The sequence below is a fragment of the Colias croceus genome, chromosome 21 (assembly GCF_905220415.1).
Source record: "Colias croceus chromosome 21, ilColCroc2.1".
NCBI lineage: Eukaryota > Metazoa > Arthropoda > Insecta > Lepidoptera > Pieridae > Colias > Colias croceus.
Genome location: NC_059557.1, coordinates 7,221,911 through 7,236,695, shown reverse-complemented (window position 1 = coordinate 7,236,695; position 14,785 = coordinate 7,221,911). Strand labels below are relative to the sequence as shown.

The window sequence follows — 14,785 nt, the reverse complement described above, 5'->3', positions numbered from 1 at the left end:
GGATTAGGTTATTAACAGAGCGAAGGGAGTAACTATCTGAATCAAGGAATTTGAACTGGGTTTTTAAATAGGAAGGATATTTGGGATCGAAAAGGATAGAAAATAGAAGCTTCAACGTATTTGCATTCCGGCGAAGTCTTATAGGAAGCCACTTGAGTTTTTTTCGAAATTGGGAAACGTGGTCGTATTTACGAAGACCGTAAACAAAACGTACACAGAAATTTTGGAGACGCTCAAGTGTATCTAATTGGTCTTCATTTAGATCAGTGGTACAAGCGTCAGCATAATCAAGGAGTGGGAGAAGGAGGGACTTAGCTAGCATAATTTTGGTGGAAATCGGTAGGAAATAACGTAAACGACGCAAAGAACTAAAAGCAGCGTAAAGTTTTCGACTGGTTTCTTTCAGGTGATATGACCAAGACAAATTTGAGTCAAGAAGTATCCCCAGGTTCTTGACGTTATCTCTATATTCAATTATTGTGCCGCCAATATATACTTTAGGGAGGTATTCCCAGTCAATGCGCGATATAAAATAAGAGCTACCAATAATTATTACCTGGCTTTTAGCAGGATTGATATTTAGACCAAAACTATGGCTCCAATCCGAGATTTTTTGCAAATCGGTATTAGTAGTCTTGATAGCATCAGGTAAATTCTCAAGGGATGACTGGGTATATATCTGGAGATCGTCGGCATACATGTGATAGAGAGAAGACAAATTTTTTGTTATAGAATTAATGAATACAGAAAAAAGGAGAGGGGACAAAACGCCACCTTGCGGGACACCGGAAGTAACGGCACACCAGGAAGATTTCTTCTCCTCCAGTAAAATATGTTGCCGGCGTCCATGCAAGTAACTTTGAAACCAATCAACTACTGTAGGAGATACGTTAAGAGAATGAAGCAGTTGTAGTAGTATGTCAAAATCGACGGTGTTGAAGGCGTTACTGAAATCTAGGAGAGTAAGAACAGTCAACTGCTTCTTGTCCATTCCGTACCGTATATCATCCGTGACTTTAACGAGTGCGGTAGTCGTACTATGACCTGGACGGAAACCGGATTGCATGGGACTGAGGATATTATTGGTGTAAAGGAAGGAACAAAACTGTTGATGAATGAGGCGTTCAAGGACTTTGGAAAGGAAAGGCAGAATGGAGATAGGACGAAAATCTGAATAAATACTAGGATTAGTTTTTTTGGGAAGTGGAATAATTTTAGCGTCTTTCCAGACATCAGGAAATTTACTGGAGGCAATGGAGGCGTTAAGAATATGGGTTATGACGGGGGCAATTATATCTAGGATAGGGACAATCATATTACGACTAACCAAGTCACAACCGACGGCATTGGACGAAATGGACAAAATATTCTTTTTAACGTCACTAGCAGTAAATCGATTAAAAAAGAACGGTGGATAAGTAGGAATTGGGGTTGATGAAAGATTTTTAAGGGTAGACCTTTTTTGATTTGGGCAAATAGAAGATGATGATGCAAAATGTTTATTTAATGAGTCAATGTCAATATTGGTGGGAAATTCATTTGAGGCGCATTTACCAACTCCTAATGTTTTTAAAAATTTCCATATTTTACCCGTGTCGCCGTTCTCGACGGAGCTATGGATATGGCGTCTTTGTGCATCTCTACACAATGTATTGCAACGATTCCGGATATTTTTATACTTCTCCCGCGCAAAATCGGTTTTAGCAGATTACATGTGCGTAATCAGGGATTAGGGTTGTCAAATTGATGTTTTATTTTATTTTTTAATTAAAATGTTTAACGTATTAATAACTATGCAGTTCAATGATAAACTGTCTGCCTACCAAACATATTAGATTTCTTATACTTTTGCAAACAAATACATCGATAAAAAGAATCTTATAGGTTTTTTTTAATTATTTACGTAGACGTAAAACTTATATTAACGTCTAAATGAGTCGTATTTGAAAACAAATGAATCATTCTAACAAGAATCCAACTAGTCGACGTGTGTACTGTGTAACCTCAAGACATCTTTAAACAAATTCATATTAAATAGCAATCCGCAATAAACTCCACATCTCCTTACTGCAAAGCGAATCCCCGATGAATTTTCACCTAAATTATAACAAGGTGACAACCCTAACTGTGAATTCATTTGTCAAGAGGCAACGCGTCAATCCGCGGCGCTTTGTGATTTACTCGTCGTAATTCCATAAAACGATTGTTTCTGTATTGAATATAAATGATGTCTGACTGATACCTTTTTAGGGTCACATTTTGTTTTGAATTCAAGCGTCAAGATTCAAGCGACTTTAAGTGTTAACCGACTTCAAAGAAGATTTTTAATGTTACCTTACCAACTTTCATAGAATATTTTTTTAAAGCTTCGTATATATCCCCATTTGATCTCACGACTTTCAATGTATCTTTATTCTTAATAATAGGACTATAGCGTGAACAATTAATGTTGTTGGCATCACGATTTTCCTCTTATAACACAACTGAAAGTATATTAGGATATACGAGTATATAAATTACATTACTGCTTTGTATTGTAATGAATTTTAGATAATTTAATCTGTAAAAGAGTAACATGCATATATCCATGCACTTAATGTAATTAATTCTCATAGAATCAAGACGAAATTTACCTCATATATTCATACCACAGTAGTGTTTCAATAGCAGATAGATACGTCACTTTTAATTCGTAGTAAAAGCTATAACTAACAGAATAGAAATAATATTTGACGAATACCTCTCGCGACACATATAGTCTCTTGAGAGCTAGAGGTTCTAGAGCTTGAGAGACAATCGATACCTTTTTACTGTAAGTATCAAGCTGATAATGTGTACTTAGCGTCTAGATGTGTTTATTCTACGATTGACTTTGAGTTTTCTTATACGAAATGCGATTAATATAATCTGATAAGGAGTGATGGATTTCACTTTTATTTATTGTGTTATTTTTTATCTGATTTAGATGTGTATTTTATTAAAAATCCCGATTTTGTAGTTTACCTACACAGCGATGTATTCATCCATAACTTACGTTAATATTATTTAACTATTGGTCCGCCCCGGCTTCGCCCGTGGTACATATTCACGTTTTCTCTACATAAGAACCATCCTCGAACTTCAAGGAATATTATAAAAAAAGAATTAACGAAATCGGTTAAGCCGTTCTCAAGTTATGCGCTTACTAACACATTTTGGGATTCATTTTAATATTATAAGATTATTTAAGTTACTACTTATACTCACTACTACTAATAATACTTAAAATGTCATCAAAATATGTTCATCAAATTATTTGACTTACGCAAACACTAATAATAATCTAATAAGATACATCTTACATTGGAATCCATACAAAATAAGACTGAAACTGATTAAAAAACATAACCTATAATAATTGCCAACAAAATAAAATTTTAAAATTAAAATAAGCACATGCTAATAAAATCACTTGATACTATCGTTCAGTAGAATTCTATTAAACTTCCCTCAATAAAGAAGTTTATTGAAAATTGATCCCTTGGAATCTATCCATTAGTTTGAACGTAATATTACTTTTATTCCGTATTTATATTTCCAAAGTGGCGTTTAATTTGTTTTTTATTTGAATACGAATAATAAGTATTGCGTAGGAGACTGAAGACCTCTTGTTATCTATTTGTGATTGATTTCTTGGAAGATATGTTTACAGTGTATTGAGTTTGTTGATATGAACTATATTTGTGAATAGCTAATAATCGTTACAATTTATATTACTCTATGAATAAGATAATAATTATATACATAGAAATATACCAGACATGTTTCCGAGGTAAAATAACAGCTCATTTATTGAAGTGAAACTTCTTTATCGCGGTTGGCAAAAAATTTAGTGTAACATTTTTCCCGTTACGCGCCATCTTTTTCTTATCCCTACACACCGTCACACGTGATTCGACGTTTTTTTGTAAAGTTGCATATAGTAAATTATTTTTTGAAAAATAAGGTCATAAAAAAAGTTTCACTTCTTGCGAGTGTACACTATTACACGCACACATACTCACGACTTTATTATAACAAAATATTACATACATATTTGAATAGGTACCTTTATTGAAAATACATGTAAAAATCATAAACATTGCGTCGAAATTAGTTATTTACTAATTACTGTATATATCGGCCGAGAGAGTATTTGCGAAAAAAAGTCAGAATATTCTTCTACGAGTACAAGAAAAAGCCCGTAGATTGATAGATGGATCCGTTCCTTGACACTAATTTGCCAAGATGTCTTAAATACTAACTACCTACTAAACTAACGTAGCCCTATCCAATGAATTTAGGAAAATAGAAGTCAATTAGTCTAGTTAATACAATTACCAGATCAAATAGTATACAATGAAATACAAATAAGCGTATCTTCAACAGAGGACGACTTGAATCCCAGCCTAAGGTTTCCAAATCTTTCTAATCAACACAGTTGATTGCGTACCAGAATAATACAGCCACCGCAACTTCAACCATAGTCATATAACAATAAGAGCGTAATCCGTATAACATATATTTGAGAAGCTCCTAAACAAACATCTTCGTGTTTGAATAATTATTTAGTTCCTCAACAATGGAGGGTAGGAAACTGGAAAGTCTTGTATGAAAACTGATTTTATAATGTGCGTAATGAATGTTTGTGAATATTAACAAATCTCGTTAGGGAATGAGATTTTGTGGGATTACATATACGGTATTTTATTTGGTTTTGTCATAGTATAAAGAGATTTGAGTGCGTGGGTTGGTTAAGTAATAATGCTGTTTTGTGGGGACGGTTACTTGTCGAAGTGAAACTTGTTTAAGCGCGTTGACAGTAAAATTTCAAGGTCGCGTCATGGAGTAAGGCGACGATTTTGGTGTCTTTGAATCTTGCTAAAAAAGTTTCACTTCTGACACGTGTGCTTGGCATACACGCCATTTTTTGTAGTAATTCGTTTGGTAGCAACTTAGCATAAACTAAAATAGTTAATAGATATATTATGTAATCGTCTTATTCTTTGTTCAATCAGTGTTACAAAAATATTAATTGGTCATTATAATTACGATAATTAATTAGTAATTAATGTGACTGATCAGACAGAAATCCTTAGGATATTATACAGCTTTTATTTATTAATAAACGTATAAGTAGGTACATTTATTATAATGCTATCATTATTTGTAAATTTTCCTTTCATCTATTAATAATTATTAACGAACGTCTATCATATGTTTTAAATAAGCTCCGCTAGATGGCGCTTAAATACTAAAATCACAAATTAAGGTTAAGGCTTATTCAAACCACGGCGGTAGCGGATACCGCTCTTGTTTGAATAGGCCTTTATGTTATTTCACCTATATGTAGTGTCAATTCGATAGTACTTACGTTTCGATATCGTTTTTAGCGATATCTAATTCATGGTCCGTGGCCAATACGCCTCATCCGTTTGGGGTATTTAATCTGAAACAAATTAGAGAAATAATTAATTATTTTCTCAGTAGTTTCCGTTAAGATTACAATCTATCTTCATTAAAACCTATACATAAATAGTACAGTTTGGCATAAAATGAAGTATGCATTAATAGTAAAAAAAGTTTCTTAATTTTAAATTTTCTATGTAGGAAAGATTGAAAATTTAAAATTGTCCGTGATTTTGGCAAAAATAAAAATCACATAAAAATGTGTACATAAAGAGATGTTTACTTCCACGCACATTAAATTATCATCAAAATCAATCCAGCAGTTTAAAACAAAACATAATATTTAGCTCCATACATTTCCTCTAAACCATCTATTAAATAAAGCGGAAATACCGAACCCAGGTGTCAGAGTGTATGTAACATGTGATGACCATCCAAATGTAAATAGATAATGAACTATTTCAGTCATCCGTTCGGATGGTTCTTCACTAAAAGCGATAATTATAACGCTATTATTACCTACTGGATGACTTAATAAACTGAACTGCTTATTGGTTTAATTTATTTATTTAACACTTTAATAGTTGTACAAATAGGAAACCTTAGAATTACTTACACCTAAAAACAGACTACAACTAACTTGGCTGCCTTATCACTTAGTAGTGATCTCTTACAGGCAACCTCGGTAAAAGGTAACTAGCAGAAATATGATTACTCATATCCTACCTAGAGAAGTATCCTGTGGAAATAGTTTTTACATATATTATGACAAAAAGTAACGAAAGGTTTCAACTAATACTGCCTAGACATTTTTTAAGTTACCCGGTCTACATGATAATATAGATAAACTAGATAAACACGTAAAACTCCTTCGGAAATTTCTGCTAAAAACCTATAACCTAGGTTATTAATTACTATAATTATGTTATGAAAAACAAATAATATTATAATATAATGTTACATCACATTAACGAAAGTATCGAATAAAATTATATTACGACAACAACACAGTAACAGAACAAAACTATTACTACCTATTTGTTGTTAACATTTAATGAAAGTAATAATAAGTCAATACCTACTCAGTCAATGTGTCACAACAGAAACTGAACAATAGATGTACTACTTATAGTAGTATAATGACATATTACTACGAAAATAAATCATATATATACAGTTTAGCACCAACCCTGGATTCTAGACCTAACCCAGATACGAATCTACCTGCGTCGATTGAGCCTCTACCCAAGGTTACCTAATGTCATACGTGCGAGACAAAACAACGTACTCGCGAATAAATTACTTTGTGACTGATTAAACCGAGATTTAATGTACCTAACCGTGGATTAGTTAGAGTTTCTGTTATATTTACTGTCAAAATATTGATCGAAGTAAGTAAGATTTATACAGCTTTACTAGCTTTCCGCCCGCGGCTTCTCCCTATTTGTCTAAAACCTAATAAAATATGCACTTAAACCTTCCTCTTGAATCAATCTACCCATTTAAGAAAACGCATGAAAATCCGTTGCGTTATTTTTAAGATTTAAGCATACAAAGAGACTGAGAAAGCGACTTTGTCTTATACTTTGTAGTGATAGATATATTATATTAAAATCTTCTATACTTAGGTACTAAATTACCTATCAAATTGGCTACTCAGAACCTAACGAAATTCGATAATCATTGTGTACTAAATAATCCTATAGAGTTACAATAACAAGGTATTTAAAGACTCGTAGCGAAAATATCCAATTGGTTTTGAGAAGGTCGACACAGATGTCAGAACCATTAGCACCCACACAATCGAATGGGTTCATAATTAAATAATTTAGATTAATCTATGTCTGTCTGTTCAAACGTTTTGCAATACGTCCAAGGTTCGGAAGAATAGATATAGGTATTATCTATACTTAATATTGTAAAGAAGAAGAGTTTGTTTGTTTCAACGCGCTAATCTCAGGAACTACTGGTCCTATTTGAAAAATTGTTTCGGTGTTAGATAGCCCATTTATCGAGTAAGGCTATAAGGCTATATATCATCACACTAAGACAAATAGGAGCGGAGTAATATGGGTAAAGCCACGAGGCACAGCTAGTATGTCATAATTTAGTACGGAAGTTCAAATACTTTATATGTTAATATTGTACATATTATTCAAATCACAATTGTTATACATAATTTAGATACATCTATAAGTCATAAACACTTCATAAGGAAACTATATTAACTTTTCTTATGTATAACACAACTTTGTTCCATATCTATATTTCAATGTTTTTATAACAAACACAAACATCTAAAATATCTTCACAGTTCACACTAACCTACAAACAACCAAAAACTACAGGTATCTCTTACCGCATCCTTCCTTTCAAATGCTCTTTTAAAGTCCAATTACTTTCAAAGCAAACCTAATACCTCGCGGTCCAGACAAGTAGGTACATACCTACATAACCTAGGTAATACCTATGTACACTGCTTTAGCCAAATTTAGGATTCCCTTTGAGCTAGCGCCACTTCCTCTGCGTTTGTAACTGGATGCTGGAGTGGATCAAAGTCGACAGCTTTATAAATTATCCTGCAGTTTCTTTCGAGGTTAAGCGACGTGACGCGCAGTCGGGAAGTGGATGGGTCAATAGACATATTATAATTTATTGAAAAAAAAAACAATAAGGTAACATTAGAATACTATTAACAACAGTTTTTTTCTTTTCTTAGATTGTTAATAATTAATGAGCTATAACTGTTGAAAAATGAATTAAATCTAGCGTAAATAAATCGCAAAAAAAAGAGATACAATTAAAAAAACTAATTTTATTTTTTTTAATTATTGTATTTTTTCAATTAACATACAACTTAATCGTTACTTAAATCTGAATGAAATTAATGTCTTTACATCTTCCATTACGACTTTTTCTTATAATTGAAACCGGCCCAAAATCATCCCTGAATACATATGCAAATATAGGGACCTATTTACAAGGGACACCTGATCATTAAGCGCTGGAATCGCTTACGTTTTAATTAAAGCGGACTCGTAACAACGCTACATCGCTTTATGTCTTCATCGTTGTTAAGCCTGATGTTTTGATTTGCGGTTATGCACGTGATTATCATATAATTATGTTTGTTTGAGTTCAGATTATAACGAAAATGTTTATTTATTCTGTTACGGAATAACAAAATGTGTTACTGTACGTAAAATATATTTAAAAAAACAGCTTAGTTTGACGAATAGCTGCAATGTTGCGACACTGAACTAAACAAAATCCATCTGACTTTTAGTCCTCGTTTTTCATAAAATAGACTTTGATAAAACTCGATTTTTGTGCTAAATTGTTGTGTAGTTTTGTTGGTACATATTTTATTCCATGCGAGTGACAAATGTTAGGGTTTTAAAGAATGATTTAAACTGCGATAAGCTGCGATCTATACAGCCTTTTATGAAAATCTATTTGATTCATTATTTAGGTCGTCAATGTTTTTTTTTTTTTTCATTTTGCTTTCTATCTAGCAGTCACACGATGCACTTGTACTAGGCGATCATAACATGCGAGTAGTTTAATAGTTCCCTTACCAACAAAAGACTTAATTTTATTTTCAAACCGTACCCATTCTCTTCTACAAACAGTAACAGCGCAACACAAGTACCAGGCGATCATAACAAACTAAGAGGTTAAGTTCGCTCACCATTTGAACTCATTAGCCAGCTAACTCAGTTACACTTCATGTTCGTATTAGTTGTTTTACTTGGAACGCTTCTAGAACTTTCTAACGAAGCACTCGCTTCGATTCGTGCTATTAATTGACACTGGCTTCTTCAAACAGAACTTTGTAAGAGCTTGTTTATTGTGTTGTGGTATTTATTAATTGTATTCAGTCTTTGTACCTTTGTTTTTTATTGAATACATTTTGCTACTGACTTAAGAATTAACATTAACATTACATGTAACATTTGCGTATGTTCTTTCTTTTTCCATTCGAATACGTAGCCCATACACGTACCTAAGTTCTTTCGCTTTATAACTTGGACTATCTCGCTATCTACCAGTAAAAGTCCCATCAAGACTTATTATTATTAAGTCTCGGATTAATCATCATAATACCAAAACAGAAATACGCAAACTCAATTACATAATCTACTGTGAAATTAATTCCTGTCACATGTAATTAATGTACAATGCGATCCCATTAATTTATCTCACTTTTGATCGGAATAAAATTAATCACAATATAATATTTTACAAACGAAGTTTAAATTTCTATAAAATTGTACCGGGAAACGTCGCTTCCTATAAACAAAACGCGACAGTAGGTAAAATGTTATGTCTTTTAATTAATTAATCAATATTTTAAAAGCGTCACCCCTATAGCGCCCTTGGTATTGTATACGTTACAACGTAATTTAAACCTTAATTTGTTTGGATATAGTTGAAATTCACACAGCAATTATAACGTGAGCCTTCGACCCGTTGCCGTAAGAGGATATTTAGTGAGGGATAATATTTAATTGAATACGATATTGCATGTTGCCATGTCATTAGTTTGAGTACAATTGTAAATTAAACTAGCCATTAATTGCGGCTTTGTCTGCTTTATTATTTTAGGGTGCTTATTATTTTTTTCTCCGCACACATTAACTAGGTACTACCACAGTACTACATCTATACTATCTATACTAATATTATAAAGAGGAAAGGTCTGTATGTATGTATGTAGGGTTTTCACGCATAAACTACTGAACCGATTATAATGAAATTTAGCACACATATAGAGGGTAACTTGGATTAACACATAGGATAGGTTTTATCCCGGAAATCCCACGGGAACGGGAATGCGGGTTTTCCTTTGAAAAGGGCGAAGACGCGGGAGAAAAGCTAGTTACTTATAAAAAGCATAAATCTTGACAAAAATTCATCAATCTCTGTAGTTAAAGAAATCTTTCGACAGTCGAAAATATCATCAAAACAGATATATTATAGACAATTGAATTTATACTTTACAATACCCCAAAAAGCAAACAAAAACAATTCAAAAGCAACAAATTTAATTATGACACTCAATATATCGTTTTCATTAACTCGGTTTTCCGATATTGATATTGCATTAACATACGTTCATTAATTGTTTGAGAACAATTCACTGTTTAAATTTGCAGTTTTGTCATTTTAAAATAAATTTTATTTTTTGAATAAAATATTGAATAAGTTTGTTTACAATTTTTACCCCAAGCATTCATTGTTTTCGCTGCACCAAGACAAAGCTTGCTGTTTGATTTTTCAAAACATTTAATACCTAATATATACATATTAGGTATTAAATGTTTAGCGAAATAAATGTTTAGCGATATTAGGTATTAAATGTTTAGGTGAAAGCTACCGGCCCCGATCACATTACAAACGAAATTCTCAAAACTTCTAGCACAGTCATCACCCCACATCTAACAGATCTATTTAATGAAATCGTAAGAACCGAGTACATCCCACACGACTGGACCAAATCAACAATAATTCTCTTGCATAAAAAAGGGGACAAGGGGAATATTGGAAATTATAGACCGATAAGCCTTATTTCAAACATCTATAAAGTATTTTCAAAAATTATACTCTCTAGAATTACTATGACACTCGATGAGAACCAACCGAAGGAGCAGGCAGGTTTCCGAAGAAACTACTCGACGATGGATCATATTCATGTATTGAGACAAGTTATTCAAAAATATCAGGAATATAATAAAAATTATTATTTGGGATTCGTCGATTTCAACAAGGCTTTCGATTGTCTGCAACATGAATACATTTGGGAAGCTTTGGACATGCAGGGAGTACCTTCGAAATATATAAGACTGTTGGAAAATATTTACACAAAAAGTACTGCGCAAGTGAGACTGGAAACAACAGGAGAAGAGTTCCCAATAGAAAGAGGTGTTCGTCAAGGCGACCCGATTTCTCCAAAACTATTCTCCGCTGTCCTAGAGATGATTTTTAGGGGTCTGCAGTGGACAGAATTCGGCTTGAATATAAACGGCGAAAAACTAAATCACCTACGTTTTGCAGACGATCTGATCTTGTTCTCCGAGTGCCCAAGAGTTCTTGAACAAATGCTGCAGCAATTAAGTGTCGCTAGTGCTAAAGCCGGACTGTCAATGAACACATCTAAAACCAAAATTATGACAAATTCAACACAAACATATATAGTAAAAATAGACAATAATGAAATAGAGTATGTAAACGAATATGTGTATCTAGGGCAACTAATATCGCCATCAAATACCATGCAAAAAGAAATAGATAGAAGAGTAGCAAATACCTGGAGAAAGTACTGGTCCCTAAGTGAAGTCATGAAAAACAATCAAATGCCAATGGAATGTAAGAGAAGAGTATACAATACATGCATTTTACCATGTTTAACATATGGCTGCCAAACATGGGCACTGACTGATCGACAACTAAATAAATTAAATGTATGTCAAAACAAAATAGAAAGAAGCGTTATTGGTGTTCGGAGAATAGAAAGAATAAAATTGAATTTAATTAAAAGTAAAACTAAATTTAAAAATGTACAATCTGTATCTAAAATACTCAAATGGAGATGGACTGGACATATGTTGAGAGATAAGGAAGAAAAATGGACAAGAACTATAACGGAATGGTACCCCCGCGATGGTATACGAAAAAGGGGAAGACAGTTCAAGCGGTGGGAAGACGATATTAAAAAGATAGCTGGCCCGGAATGGATCAGAATAGCTAAAAATAGAGCTAAATGGAAATCCTTAGAGGAGGCCTTTGTCGGAAGACAAGCTGCCAAAGAAGAAACAAGTTTGCCGATTATATAGATTAACAGCTTATGAAATATAATTATATATATAATAGAGAAAATAGTTTAAATAAAATAATATACAATATATATAGGATTAAATAAGGATTATTGTCAACGGCATTTAGTAGTATAAGATTTTTGTAGTAGTTTGTAATATTTTTGCAGTAATAAAGGCTTATTTTATTTTATTTTATTTTATTATATACATATTTATTAAGTTTAATATTACCTTTATAACCAAATTGCAAGAAATCTTACGTTTTCTAAATAAAAACACTCTTTCAGACGCGCTTTAACGTTTTTTTTCCTTTTTTTGTAAGAAAGTTCAAATTTTCAGGCTTCATGTATAATCATTCATATTTATACTCACAATAGAAGGAATATTGTTCATAGCTTATTAAAACCGAAGTACCTAACCTTTACGTAAATTATAGAAGATTTTAAATAGCTCCCATTATTATCGAATTCATATACAATAAACAACAAATATTATTAATTCAAAAATCATGTAATTATTTAAAACAGTTTTGTTTTTATCTTTTCACACTACAATAAATAAATAAATCATTTATATCGCATAAAAAAATTATCAATATATCATATCACTCCGATATTCCATAAGTCTCAGTTTCATATTCTCGAAGCTTCGAGAATGTTCACCCCGGGCCAATATTAGTAAATCTCGTTGAATTTATATTGTTTAATTAACAAACACGTGCGCGTCATAGCCCAATCTAATTCTGTCTCGAGTTTGAGGGGAGGTTTCCACTATTATAACTATACTGGTTTTAGTATATTTTTGTGTATGAGTAAATCTATACTAATATTATAAAGGTGAACAGTTGTTTGTTTGAACGCGCTAGTCTCAGGAACTACTGTTCCGATTTAAAAAATTATTTCTGTGCTATATAGCCCATTCATCGAGGAAGGCTATATATATATCATCACGCTAAGACCAACAGGATCGGAGCCACGCGGGTAAAACCGCGGAGCGCAGATAGTTTATTTATATACGAATACTAGCTGTACCGGTAAACGTTGTTCTTCCTTACTCTTATCATTTAGGCCTTAGAGGTATGAAAAATAGATATTCTACTTCCAGAGCTACCCGATATGCATACAAAATTTAATGACAATCGGTCAAGCCGTTTCAGAGGAGTATGGGAACGAATATTGATAGACGAGAATTTAATATAATCGATTTTGTCTGTTTTTCACGAAATGCACACAACGGGGCGTTGGATTCGACACATCAAAGGTATCTTAATTCTTAAGTCATATAATTAAATCATGTATGAAAATATACTATAATTAAAACTATCGCGAGTATTACACACGTGTATTTTTTCATACGCATAGGATAAAAACCTCGTATGTTAACATCACAAACAGACAACCGTTTTATTTATTTGTATGGGCACAAGAACATATTCCAACCGCCACAACCGTCAACTAAATATAGAACATAATATACTATTTAGCATAAACAACAATAGGTCTACATAGTATTTTCTAGGGTTTGATTTTACGCGAGTATTATACATTTAGAAATTAAAGACTTTTTAACGGATTTTAAACGCGATTTAATCATTATATTATAGAGATGTCCCGACTAGTCGGCGACTAGTCGGTAAAGCCGACTATCCGGCCACTATTGTAGTCGTCGATTAGTCGGCGACTAATTGGCAAAGAGCGCCGATTATCCGGCTTTTTACGTAGTATGTATTTCTCAATGAAAAATAACTACATGAAATAAAAACCTTAATTATATATTATTTTATTTTTATTTTATAATCAGTCTTATACATTATAAAATGTAAAGCAATCTTTCCTTTGGTAATCAGTTTTTAAAATTACTTGCTTGTAAAAAAAAACATAATTATGACATTTATTGAACAAAATTAGTTCCTATCTTAATTAACATAAAAAACAACATAATATCTTCTTATCTTCAATGAACATGTATTAAAGCAAGAAAATATTTTTTTACCCTAAAACACCGCTCTCGACCATTACACAAGCAAAAATGAAGGAAAAATGCGAAGTAAACAAAACATGTTCCGACACGCTCGCAGGCGGTGTATGCGATTGTGCGCGAATCAGCCGTAAACGAAGCGTTACGGAAATCCCCGAAACCGTAATCGGCTTAGCCGACTAGTCGGTATTATTACAACCGACTAATCGGCTAGTCGGCTAGTCGGCAAAAGTCATAATCGGCACATCACTATTATATTATTTTCCCGACGTTTCGAACACTTTACAGCGAGCGTGGTCACGGGGAGACTCCAGTCTCCCCGTGACCACGCTCGCTGTAAAGTGTTCGAAACGTCGGGAAAATAATATAATGATTAAATCGCGTTTAAAATCCGTTAAAAAGTCTTTAATTTCTAACAATAGGTCTTATTTAACAAAAAACACGACCATACGGGTGAGCGCTCGGCTCTAGCAATATACGGGCGGAGTCAATGATCTTGGAAATCGCACTTTATTACAAGGTCATAAGGATGATAATACATCACCGCAAGTTCTTAGTGGTGT

General features: G+C 32.9%; 1 protein-coding gene across 7 annotated transcripts in view; it reads right to left on the bottom strand.

Moving 5' to 3' along the window:
* LOC123701253 (brain tumor protein) overlaps positions 1 to 14,785 on the bottom strand; it is a 366,899-nt gene that overhangs the window by 78,658 nt on the left and 273,456 nt on the right. For all 7 annotated transcript variants that reach the window (XM_045648669.1, XM_045648670.1, XM_045648673.1 and 4 more), the window contains one exon: positions 5,393 to 5,467. The gene's annotated coding sequence lies outside the window, so the exon portion shown is untranslated. The remainder of the gene's footprint in view (positions 1 to 5,392; positions 5,468 to 14,785) is intronic.